The sequence below is a fragment of the Nanorana parkeri genome, unplaced genomic scaffold, assembly GCF_000935625.1.
Source record: "Nanorana parkeri isolate BGI_ZX_2015 unplaced genomic scaffold, ASM93562v1 scaffold2025, whole genome shotgun sequence".
NCBI lineage: Eukaryota > Metazoa > Chordata > Amphibia > Anura > Dicroglossidae > Nanorana > Nanorana parkeri.
In genome coordinates this window covers 101,933-115,059 of record NW_017308293.1, presented here as the reverse complement: position 1 = coordinate 115,059, position 13,127 = coordinate 101,933, and the positions used below count along the sequence as shown (strand labels likewise).

Genomic DNA, 13,127 nt, shown 5'->3' with positions numbered 1-13,127 from the left:
TATTATGTGGAATTTCTTTAATCAACCCTCTGCTGAAAGTTTCATACCTTATCTGTATTCTGGAAGTCCCTCCAGTCAATCATTTAGAGCAGTCGAAAGGTGGCCATACACTTTACAACCATCGCAAGACCTTAGTCTTGCGATGGTTGTAAATGGATTAAAAAAAGTATCGTATGTTTTTTTAATCCCTTTACAACCTTCGCAAGACTAAGGTCTTGCGATGGTTGTACAGTGTATGGCCACCTTTATAATAGTCTAAAAATCAGGTATTCCAATCCTGCACCTGATTCCCTTCACATTCCTGGACAGTGCTTGAGCTGCATGTCAGATCACCAAGTCTGTCTATTACCAGTGGATGCCTTAAGGTGGCCATACACTGTACAACCATCGCAAGACCTTAGTCTTACGATGGTTGTAAAGGGATTAAAAAACGTACGATCTGCCCATCTTGGACGGGCAGATCGCACTCTCGATCATCGCAAGCCACACCCCCTGAGGGGCGGGCTTGCGATGACTGTAATGAGGGGCAGGCTTACGCTGACTGCAAACGGGCAGTGTGCGCGTGCGCACACCGGCCCGTTCGGCAGTTGTCGAACCAGCAGGCCACCAACTCGCCGAGAATCGTACGATTCCCGGCGGGTTTTCAAACATGCTGGTTCGATGGAAGACGTGCGACCGTACAGTAGAAATGGTCGCACGCCTTCTATACACTGCACGATTCTCGTACGATCGCGGGATTTCCCGCGATTCTCGTACGAGAATCGTGCAGTGTATGGGCACCTTTATCCAGGTTTCAGAGCCCTGGACCCTGATCCCCAGGATGGCTCACCTCATTTGTGAAGTAGACTGCTCAATTTGTTTTTTTTTGCTGGTCCCTGGGGTTTTTTTTTGAGACCGTAGCTGTCCTTTATTCTATTTTCCATTGGCCCTTTTAATTTTTAACTACTTTAATACGACTGCATTGCTGCCACAGCTTAATCGTGCCTTAGGTCGATATTTTACCTAATGTAATTTTGCCCTCACTGCAGGGCCTCTCTTCCTGGGCTTTTTTCTTGTAGCCACATTTCCTACTTGATGTGGGTGACTGTTGTACTGTTCTCTGCTGGCTGACTGCCCCTGTAATCCTCCAGGTAAAGCTGGCCATACACCTTACAATTTATCTGCAGATTTTCTGTGGTCAGATGGAAAAGGTGCAACAGATTCCTCCATCTACACTTAAGGTGACATTAAACCCTCAGATTTTTTAACATAAAACAATACTGTAATGTGTCCCTTACTGTAATCTATGGTTGTTTCCCTTCTCTTTGCTGCTCTTCCTTTTTAAATCCGTATCTCTTCTCATGCTGGGCAGAACTTCTGTTTTGCAGCAGACTGCCTTGTCTCTGAAATGGATACATGGTGTCTGTGTGTAGGTTCACAACCTGAGCCAGCACTACAGGAAGAGGCACTCAGCTGCAAAGGGAAGTTCTCCACCAGCATGAGAATTTAAAAGGAAGAGCAGCAAAGAGAAGGGAAACTACCATGCATTACAGTATTGGTTTATGTTAAAAAAAAATGTATGGGTTTAATGTCACCTTAACTGTGTGGATTGGGTAATCTCCACCTGGGCCAATCTGTTGCACTTTTTCCATCTGACCACAGAAAATCTGCAGATAATTGTAAAGTGTATGGGCACCTTAAGAGGGCAGGCCTGCAGCCATTTGTGAATAAGCCACTATTTTGCTGGGCACAGGTGTAGCATCTGCCTTACTGATGCTAGTAACTCTCACACGCAGAGCTTCTTTGCTGCCTGTGCGACTGGTTTGTGCTGCCTGCAACCTTACGTTTGACATTGTACCGGCAGACCCACTCTGCCTGCGAGCCCTCTTTTGAGCTCATTTGCACCTTCATATAAACCCACCCTGGAGCCTTCAGGTGTACATGTGGCTAGCTGTCTCACTATAGAGTCATTTTCATCTGGTATAGAACGATATATACAAATCAGCCATAACAATATGACCATCAATATGACAATATTGAGTAGCTCCCCCGTTTGCCACCAAAACAGCCCTGACCTGTGAAACGGATGGACTCCACTAGACCTCTGAAGGTATGCTGTGTTATGTGGCACCAAGATGTTAGTAGCAGATCCTTTAAGTCCTGTAAGTCATGAATCGGACTTGTTTTTCCAGCACATCCCACAGATACTCGATTGGATAGAGATCTGGAGAATTTGAAGGTCAAGTCTGTTGGTTATGTGTTCAGATAAATCACTGAGATCTTGAGGAATGCTGAATTAAGTTTTACTTGCTTAGAAGAACATTATATCAGAATTCAGAATTTACAGCATACAGAGAGAACTCCCTGTATATATCATAGATAAGTATACATAAGCATAGAGACTATCATTGCACTACAGCTCAAAGGACATAATTTCACAAGTGATACAATCATATATATGCTGTTGCATTTCCAATAAAGTCAACACCTCAAATTCATTTTTGTGTTTCTCAAACCATTCTCTACCATTTTTGCATTGTGGCAGGCAGGGCTGGACTGGCCATAGGGCACACCGGGCACACAATCACCCTGGTTGTGTTCGGGCCAGCTCAGCCCTGCCCGCTATGTCCGATGGCTGGCTCTGACAGCTACCTGTCCCTTTAAGAAAAAGTATTGGTAATTGGTATCGGCAAGTACATGAGGGGAAGTACTTGTACTTGGGCCTGAAAAAGTGGCATCGGGACATCCCTAGACAGCTCCACTGATGAGAGAGCACAGAGCGGCCAAGCACAACACAGAGCAGAGCTGCCCCACCCCCATCACCAGCCGACATGAGACTTAGCCAGAGGATTGTACAGGACACCGCGCTGTGAAAGAAGATCACAGAACACGGAGTTCTGGAGGACCAGCTCCCTTGTGGTAGCAGGTATCTTTTAGCCTCACACATCTTAATGAAACATACCTAGGTGCCATTATGTATGTAATAAAGGTGTCAGTTTACATGGCCGGAACATAGCGCACTCCATTTCATTGCTGTGTACCCTGGTCATCAGGGGGGTACGACCGATACACATGTGAGGGGCCGGGCCACCTGAGGGGCCCTGGCCCCTTACATGTGTATCAGCCATACAAGGGGTGGCATGCCAGAGGTGACAAGAGAGGAGGTGGAGGCGGCCGGTCCAGGCGGCGGAGGAGGCCAGGATCCCAGCAGCACCAGTCCGGTGGTGGAGGAGGCAGGGCCCCAGCAGCACCGGTCCAGTGGTGGAGGAGGCCGGGTCCCAGCAGCGGCAGGTAAGAGGAGGTGCAGGAAAAAGGGACCCTGACCAGCCCACCTGAGACCCTGCAGAGCCCACCATAGAGAGCCTCAGATACTCAAGTCCAGAGTCCGGCCCGTTACTAAGTCCAGAGTCCGGCCCGTTACTAAGTCCAGATTCCCGCCCGTTAGTAAGTCTAGAGTCCAATTCATGTCTAGTCTGACATTCTAGCGTCTATGGCCGGATTCGGCTTATGCATAATTTTACAATGTTGTCTTGTAAACTGTTTGCTTGCAGCGATCAGTCAGTAAACTATGCTGCCTGCAGCAAACAGACACTGGAGGGCCGATTCACACCACAAACAGTGCGTTCCAGAGCGGTCAGTTAGCCTCTAAAATGCACTGTATCGCAACCCAGCCGGCTCCCTGTGTTCAGGGGCGGGAGGGGGCTGCCTGCGTTTTTGCAGTCACTGATCTGTCACACATTCGGGTGCGGGCGATTGCACTGCAGGCGGGGGGCGTGGCTGCGGTGCCATTGACTTCAATGCACTGCCCCTCCCCTCTCCCGCCCCTGAACGCAGGGAGCCGGCAGTTGCGATACAGTGCGTTCCAGAGGCTGACAGTTCTGGAATGCACTATTTGTGGTGTGAACCGGCCCAGAGGCAGTATCCTATATCTGTGTCTAAAGAATGTTATTTCCTACAAACATGCAAAAAAAAAAAAAAACAAGGATAAAGGAAAAATAGTGTCAGTACTATATATACTTTCCAGCAGTAACTCAGGCTGAGTTTACACCTTCCATTGCATTAAGCACACGTGGATACATGCTAAATGCACTTAAGTTGACACCTATGGGTTTTTTTTGTTTTTGTACACTGACTGAAAAGAAGTCACAGAACACCGGAATCCCGGAGAAAGTGATTTGAGGAGGGGGCGGGAAATCACTATCAGACACTGAAGAGGGACTGGAGCACCACCACCACTGCTGGACACACACAGGGGAAACAGAGAATTACAGGGTCCAAAATGAGGAGATACACAGGGGGGATACAGGGACACAAGGGCCAGAATGGGAGGATGCAGGGGCCAGACTGAGTAAACACAGGGCTAGGCTATGAGATGGCAGTAGGCGGGGTGTGAGGAGGAACTGTTGGTGGTGCTCGAGCTGCTCCTGCTCCAGCTCGGACTGCAGGCTCTGCGGGGGGTACATGTCCCCGGGGGTGGTACGTGGCACAGCTGAGGGTGCTAGGAGGCTGGTGAACTGCTTCTTGTACTACTGATCAAGAGTACAGCAGCAAGGCTGACACCACTCACTCCTTTTTCACTTCCAGTCTTGGAAACCCAATTAATTGTATTAGGTTTGCTAGGCATCAACTGAACAGTCCCCCTATGGGCATTTGAGGGCAAGCTGTGCCAGTCAAAGACCACTAACCATCTTTGCCAGGTCTGGAGGCAACAAATGCTCAGTAACACCACTGTAGAAATGGGTAATCTTAATTTATATGGGTGGTAATATTATTATAATATTTTAATTTTCAGAGTTTCCTGCTTATTTACCCTATACCTGCTTGTCCCCTATAGAGCCAGTACAGTATGTGCCACCTATAGAGTCTATCATGTGTGTGTATATATTTATTGTCCCCCGTAATTAGGCGGTCGTTAGGCCAGCCCCGATTGGGCTTCTATGTTTACTTCCGCCCCCAGATTGTGATGGGGTGGGGCCTTCGGGGGTCATGTGATGGGGCTGCTCGGTCTAAAATGCCCGGGCCTATTTTTTGTCCCAGTCCGGCCCTGGTGGCAGGGCTCATTGTCCTGCTGAAAGAGGCCACTGCCATCAGGGAATACCTTTCAATTAAGTGGTGTATTTAGTCAGGAACGGGTAGTACATGTTAAAATAACATCCACAGGAATTGCAGTACTCAAGGTTTCCCAGCAGATTAATCAGACCAGGCCACGTTCTTCCATTGCTCTGTGGTCCAGTTCTAATGCTATTGTAGGCACCCTGACAGGTCAGCAGGGGCACTCTGACCTGTCTGCGGCTACACAGTTCCAATACGCAACAAACCGTGTGTGTTCAGACACTTTCCTCTCGGAACCAGAATCAACTTTTTTAGCAATTTGAGCTACAGTAGCTCCTTTATTGAATCATATTACCTGGGCCAGCCTTTGCTCCCCACGTGCATTAATGAGCCTTGGCTGGCCATGATCCTGTTCACTGGTTTTCCATCCTTGGGCCACTTTTGGTAGGTCCGGTCCACTGCAGACTGGAACATCCAACAAGAGCTGCAATTTTTGGAGTTGCTCTTACCCAGTCGTCTAGCCATCACAATTTGGCCCTTGTGAAAGTCGCTCAAATCCTTACACTTGCCCATTGTTTCTGCTTCCAGCACATCAACTTCAGGGACACAATTTTCACTTGCTGCCTAATATACCCAACGTACTTCCACATGTCATTGTAACAACATAATCAATGCTATTTACTTCACCTCTCATTGGCCATAATGGTATAGCAGAATGGTGTATGTCTTAATTGGTTAAGAGCCCCTTCACAGTCTAATCACAGGCAGATCCCCCTCCCATCATCCATTTTCTACTCTGACTCTGATTCGGGTCAGGACAGATCCAGAGTCTAGGGAGGGGCACTGCCAGAAAATACAGTGTTGCTTACAGAATATTGTAATAATAAATTACGTTGCAGTTGTCTAATATGTATAAAAACAATTGTGTCTTTTTTTCCCCACATCCTGACACTTTTGTGTGCAGGAATGGATGCTCTGCTAAACACCATTTTTGTCACATTACTGTCATTAAAATGGGTCTGCCTTCCACACTGCACATTACTGTAAGTTTTATTGCTCTTGAGTCTGTGATGCACCCACACACTGCACATTAATGTGTTTCATTACTGTGGAGCTTGTAATACACAGGGTCCAGGCCCAATGTGAAGGATGGAGGACCCCAGACTGGAGGAAGGGGGGTCTGGTAACTGACATTGTCAGCGATTACCATGGCTCCCTTCCTCCTGTTTGGGCCCCCCCAAGTGGTGGAATGCTAGGGCCCAGTTGCAGCTGCGACCGCTGTGACCCTGGTAGTTCTGCCACTGTATACAAAACTGCAAGTCCCAGCAATAAATTATACAGCAATGCAAAATACCACCAGCTATAGAGAACTACAAATGCAAGAAGGAACAGTCAGCTCCTCTGTACCAACAGAAGGAGGCAGTTTCTAGTTTAATTCAAGCTACAGACCCTAAGGTTCCCATCTGCCAGAAGGCAGTCTCCTAGAAGGGTGGCTGCCCTGAGTTTCTAGTTTCTACAAGCCTAACCATTCTGCAAAGGTATTTTTCTGAAAGATTGGAGATGACTTGTAAAGGATTTTTACCCTTCACAAATAGTCCTATATACCTTTGTGGAGACTTTCTCTAAGAAGGGGGATAACCCTTCATCTGCCCATCTTTTACGAAAAACAACACTCATTATGACTGCCCATTGATGATTTCTCATTGTTTAATGATCTATGTGTGCACTCACTACTTCGAATCTTAATTCTGGCCTGTTTTGGCCTTGGCTGTGGTATCCCAGATGGCCCCAGGTTGCTACAAGCTGTTCGCTCAGGACCAGATTGAGAAAAAGGCATTACTGCATGTCACCAAGTTGATGGAACTGAAGGTACAAGTGCCTGTGTCATGTGGCACTAGATTCCATGATGTGTCTCACATCAGTGTAACTTTGGTAGTCATGTGCAGGGTGCTTTGGTGTAAGTGCTGCTTGACTGACCAAACCTCTAAAAAGGCTCTTCTGGCGAACAGGCTGTTTCGTGTCACTTTGACAAAATCATCAAAAATGCCACAGTGCTCCATTAAGGATCTATCACACATTTCTAGATCACTCGCCCAGTTCGAACAAGCCTGCCTCAATGCGGAACCGCTTCAACACGCACTGCGAACCATGGTATCACTGCTCAATGACTGGTCGGATCGTACACCACCCAGATTCCTCCAACTTTGGGAATCAGACTTGGCAATACAATTCACGCCCGCTCAGAGGCTCAGAATTCTGCCCTTTGCCCATAAATCGTCGATCTCGAGCAGGATACAGGAATCTGGATATATAAATTGCTGACCGGATGGTACAAAGTACCGACTATGCTACATAAGATGTACTCATCCACTTCCCCACTTTGCTGGATATGTTTACGAGCGGCAGGTTCCCTGTTCCACATATTCTGGGAGTTTACGGTGCTACAGCCTTTTTGGCTGGGGATCCGAGATGTCCCCCCCGCCCCCCCACTCATATCCTCTTCTTCTTTTCTGACCGCCTACCCTTAGGACCTACTTTCTTTACGGTCCACCTTTGTTTGTTTTTGGCATAAATAGGTAAAATCAGATACTGATTTTGATAGATTACTGATAGATACTTTCTACCACTAGTTGGGTTACATGGAAATGGCTTTCTCAACAAGGTTGCTTTTGTAGGGCATATGGTAGTATACTAAATATCTCTGTCAATACTCCTACGGTTATGCTGCCTATGGTCATTTATGGGTTGAGTTATGCCGATGTTACGATTTCATGTACCCGTGTATGTTAATATTCACCTGTCTTTTCATAAATAAAGAATAAAAAAGAAAAAATGCCACAGTGAAGTACTCATCTTCCCCAATATTGCAGGGATAGGAAGCTGCAACAAAAAAGTTCCTCTTTTTCTGCACACAAGCAGTACTTTTCATTTCAAAGATTTTTCTTCAAGTCTACATGATCTTTCAACTCAAACTCTTGAGCCAGTTTCTGGCAATCAAAGTTCTTTTAAGCCTGTTGAAAAATCTGCTTGCACATGGGTTTTCCCTCACCTGCAATTCTTAAGTTGGAGGGAAGTCTTTTGGCTTACACACATATTTCACTCCTTCATGTATTGGACCCCTGCAGGAGTGCAGGAGTTTGTAGCCAAAGGCTACAAGATAGATTTTAGTCTGCACCCCAGGAAACATTCTTTACCTCTAATTTACACTTTTCCCCTAAACAATTCACAGATCTTCTGTAGGCTGTTGATGGGTTGCTGTCCCTGCCAGTTATTACTCCAGTGTTCGCTTCAAAAATGTTCAAGGGGTTTTACTGCAACCTGTCACTGGTCCAAGGAAAAGTAAAATTCAACCAATACTAGACCACAAGACCCTCAATACTTTCATAAGATTCAGCATCGACCTGGTTTGGACTTTGTGACCACTGTTTAGATTTAGAATTTAGATTTCAGATTTAGAATGCCCATATTCCCTGGAAACCAATGCTTTCTGCATTTTGAGGCAGGGGAAAAGCATTACCAGTTTGTGGCTCTCCCCTTTAGTCTGACTTTAGTTCCCTTTTCTCATTCTGGCTCTTCTGTGGCTAAGGTTACATTCCAGTGGCCAATTATCTCAATTACACCATTCTTGTCTTTCTAAGACTTGGAAGCCAACATCACAAGCCCGTTGCAGACTCTGAAGGAGTTCTGGCTCCAGCTGAATTTCAAAAAATCTTCCATTATTCTATCCCCTGGCTAGAATATTTGAACCTGATCCTGGTCCCAGGTTAGTAAGAGTCTTCCTTACCCCGGAGAGGCTACGAAAGTTGCAGCTAATTGGCTGCAGTCACTATTTACCTGAGAATTTGTGGACCACAAATTTTCCATTGATAAAAGTCAATTAAAAGATAGACTTGTCAGGGGGCGTGTGTCCAAGACATGGCGGAGTGAACACGTCTCTACTCTGCTCTCCAGACCCGCTCCGATTAATCCAGATTAATATGGCACTTACCTCATCTATCATGAGCAGATCACGCCAGAGCAAGACCCTCGATACATAGTTACATAGAATTTGGGGTTTATTAAAGACATTAGTCCATCAAGTCCAACCTATAGGATCTCATTCTTAGGAGTACTTGTACCCCTGTATATTACGGTCCCTTAGGAAATCATCCAAAAGTTTCTTGAACAATTCCACACTGAAATCCAAGCTGAAATCACTGCCTGTGGGAGTGAGTTCCAGACCCTAACCGCTCTAACTGTGAAGAACCCCCTTCGCCCCCTGTGCTGGAATTTTTTTCCACCAATTTTAGGTGGTGGCCTCTAGTTTTTGTAATGGAGTTAATTTTAAATAGTTTGTTGCTAATGTTGCTGCCACCATTGAACATCTTGTACATGGAAATCATATCCCCCTTAATCTCCTCATCTCCAATGTGAACATGTTTAAATTTAGTAGTCTCGTCTCATAGCTCTGGTCCTCCATACACCTAAATAGTTTGGTTGCCCTCCGCTGGACTCTTTCCAGCTCAAGGACATCTTTTCTTAGTACTGGTGACCAAAACTGGACAGCATACTCCAGATGAGGTCGAACCAATGATCTATAAAGTGGCAAAATTATAGACTTGTCCCTGCAATACATCCCCTTCTTAATACAGGACAAAACACTACTAGCTTTGTTTACAGCAGTCTGGCACTGCAAGCTACCCTTCAGTTTGTGGTCTACAATGACCCCCAAATCCTTCTCCATTTCTGACTTTCCTAGTGGCATACCCATAATTGTATAACCCATTTGTTTATTTTTATATCCAAAGTGCATTACTTTGCATTTATCGACATTAAACCTCATCTGCCATATTATGTAATGTTATAATGTCATAGTCCGTGTCTATTACCCTCCCAATTTTGGTATCATCCGCAAAAACGGAAATATCGCTGTTAACACCCTCCCCGATGTCATTAATAAATAAGTTGAACAATATGGGACCCAGCACAGAACCCTGAGGAACACCGCTCATTACACTAGCCCAGTCTGAAAAGGTGCCATTTATAGATACCCTCTGGACACGTTCCCATAGCCAGTTCTCTATCCACGCACACACCACTCCATCTATGCCCACTTCCGCAATGGGTCGAACACGAGCCCCCGGTAGGCAGCACACTGTTCGACGCTCACGGTTCCGATGACAGATTACCCTGTCAGTCTGCCTGATGATGGGGTCTCCCACCACCAGGATCTGCCTCTCCTGACCCTCCATCCTGCTCCCATCCTCGCCAGAGCACTCACTCCCCCTGCGGATATAGGATGAGTCGTGCTCCAGCAGTGTCCCCCCTGAACTGATATCCCCAACATCCTGCAACTTGGCATATTTATTGGGGTGAATCAGATCAGGGCTGACCTCTCTAGTAATATTCCCCCTCCGCGGCCTTCTAACAGTAACCCAGCTACCCACCTCTGGATCCTGCTCCTCCAACCCCCCTTCCTCATCCAGACCACCCTCCACGACAGCCTGGTGCGTTAAGTCCAGACTCTTTTCCATGATGGTTAGGCTCCTTAGTGTTGCCAGTTTGTTGCTAAGATCCAGAATCTGGGTTTCTAAACAAACAACTTGCTCACATCTAGCGCAAATGTATTCCCCCTCGAACGCATGTTCAAGGAACGCATACATTGCACATGACATGCACCTGGTTGCATACCCACTCATGGAAGAAATTTTTTTTTCCACCCTTACTATTTTTTCTTCTTTTTAATGTATATTAGAGATTATATAAGATTAATTATTTAATTGTATCTTTATTTATCTAGGGTTACGTGAATCACGAGTGGCCCGTTCAAAACTTGTTTGTTAAATTGAATAATTTAAATTAGATTAAATTAAATTATACTGAATTATACTACCGCCCTCTGGTATAATTATACTACCGCCCTGGATTAAATTATACTTTCCCCCTGCAGTTAAATGTGGTTAATGGTGCTATTAATAATAATATTAGCGCCCTGTGGTTAGATTAATGAAACACCCAGGGATTAAATTATATTAGATTAATTTAAATTTAAATTGCACTAGTGCCTTGGGATTAGATTAGATTGCACTATCCCCCTGGGGTTAAGATGTCCTAGCGCCTTGTGGTTGATTGATTCACCTTAGCGCCCTTTGTATTAAGTTACACAAGCCTAATGCGGTTCACTTATACAACTTCCTTGGTATTTAGCTTATTCTATTTTAACCCCCTGGGTTTAGTTTTAATTTACACTAATGCCTTGGGGTTAACTTACACTTGCGCCCGTGGATTAAATTAGATTATACTAAATTAAATTATACTAGCGTCCAGGAATTAAGTAAGTTACCCTTGCACCCTGGGAATAATGACACTAGCGCCTTGGGGTTAAGTTACCCTACTATCATGTGGTTACATACACTCTTGGCTTTGGTATTTAAATAGCTCTACCGCCCTAGGGTTTTATACAATAACGAATACCAAGTATACTTTAGTTTAGTACACTCTAATATTCCCTAAAATAATATATATATATATATAAATATATACAGACATATAGAATTTTATATCTATCTATATATATATATATATATATATACACACACACACAGACACTCAGTCACACCCTCACATATATACCTTTAACACTTTGAGTGCTACCGCAGCCCGCTTAGCAATGTAACAGTACTACTTTTCTTTCTATTTATTTTAGTTTTATCTTTTAACTTTAACTCATAAACTAACAGTTTAATATACACCCTATAAAGTTGGTATGCAATGCAAGTAAATAAATAACTCAAATAAATATAAATGAATAGCTAACCCTTTTTTTTGTTAAAATTACACTCCTACGCCATTGGCACTGGGCAAAATCAAAGACTTCTTTCATCTTGCGGCCCCGTCGAGAGCGAGTGTGGGCCCCAGTAGAGCCGCTGCCTTGAGTGGCGTGCCATCTCTGGAACTGCTGGTTCCCTCCTCCCCTTCTGAGCCACGTTTCTCTCCACCTTCTTAACCTAATTTGAGGTGCAGCGAGGACAGCAGGACTATGTTATTGATCCCAGGAGCAACGGAGGGCTCGGATATAAAGGACTCTGAGGCTCAGCAGCCTTCCGCTGGTCTAGACATTGGGGGCCTTGCTTCGTTCCTTGCCCACTAAAGATATAGAAGCATTGGTGGCGGAAATTGAGGAGACCCATAGCAATGACATTCATGAACTGCGACAAGAGATACATCAACTCACTGCGTGTGTCGATGGAGGCAAGATGAGCACAGCAGCAGTAGAGGTGAGGCTTGCAGCCCTGGAAGCCTCCCGTGACCTGCAAATGGGAGAGTTGTCCAACATGCAGCTCCATTTAGAGGATTTGGAGGACAGGAACAGGCGCAACAATATGCAGCCACGGGGCATCCCAGAAGCTACAGGGCTGGAGACCGTACATGATACAGTAGTGGCGATTTTCAACACCCTATTGGGTAATCCCCCTACTACAGTGATTGAATTCGATTGAGCACACGGCCTATCCAGATTCAGTTATCCGGATAGGCCCCATGACATTATCTGCAGAATAAACAAATTCCCAGGTAAGGAGGAAATACTCCTGAATGCCTGGCCCAGGGATTCCTGGACTTTGATGAAGCTACAATTTGAATTCTCCCTGATTTATCCTGGGCGACACTGCAGCGGAGGCTGCTCCTATGTCCTCTCCTAGAGCACCTGCGGGACACAGGTATTGTTTACCGTTGGGTCTTTCCATTCAACCTTATAGTGAGGAAGAATGCTTCCACCTTTACCTTAAGGAAACACGTCTTTTCACATTCCTTGCCATGGAGCCATTTTCTGTACCTGATTGGCTGCAATACCTACCTGGGAACTTCTTTTGTCAACGTCCCCTGCCAGCCCGACGTTCTACTCCCCCCCCCGGTCTTCTCAACGACAATGCCGGCGGAGGTCTTCTTCTCGGGAAGACACCAATAAACCCTAACCAGCTCGGTGATTGGATCTCGCCAGTGTGTATGGTACTAGTATTTATTTTTCCCCAGAGCTGTATGGAAGGTTTTTTTTTTTTTGTTGCTTTTCTTGAGCCTGCTCTTCAGTGTGTGCCTCTTTTGTCCCGGGTGTCTGTACG

General features: G+C 45.5%; 1 protein-coding gene across 1 annotated transcript in view; it reads right to left on the bottom strand.

The window, feature by feature from the left end:
• The window catches only part of LOC108800438 (SRSF protein kinase 3-like), an 81,308-nt gene that overhangs the window by 14,662 nt on the left and 53,519 nt on the right, over nucleotides 1-13,127 (bottom strand). The gene's annotated exons all lie outside the window — the stretch shown is intronic.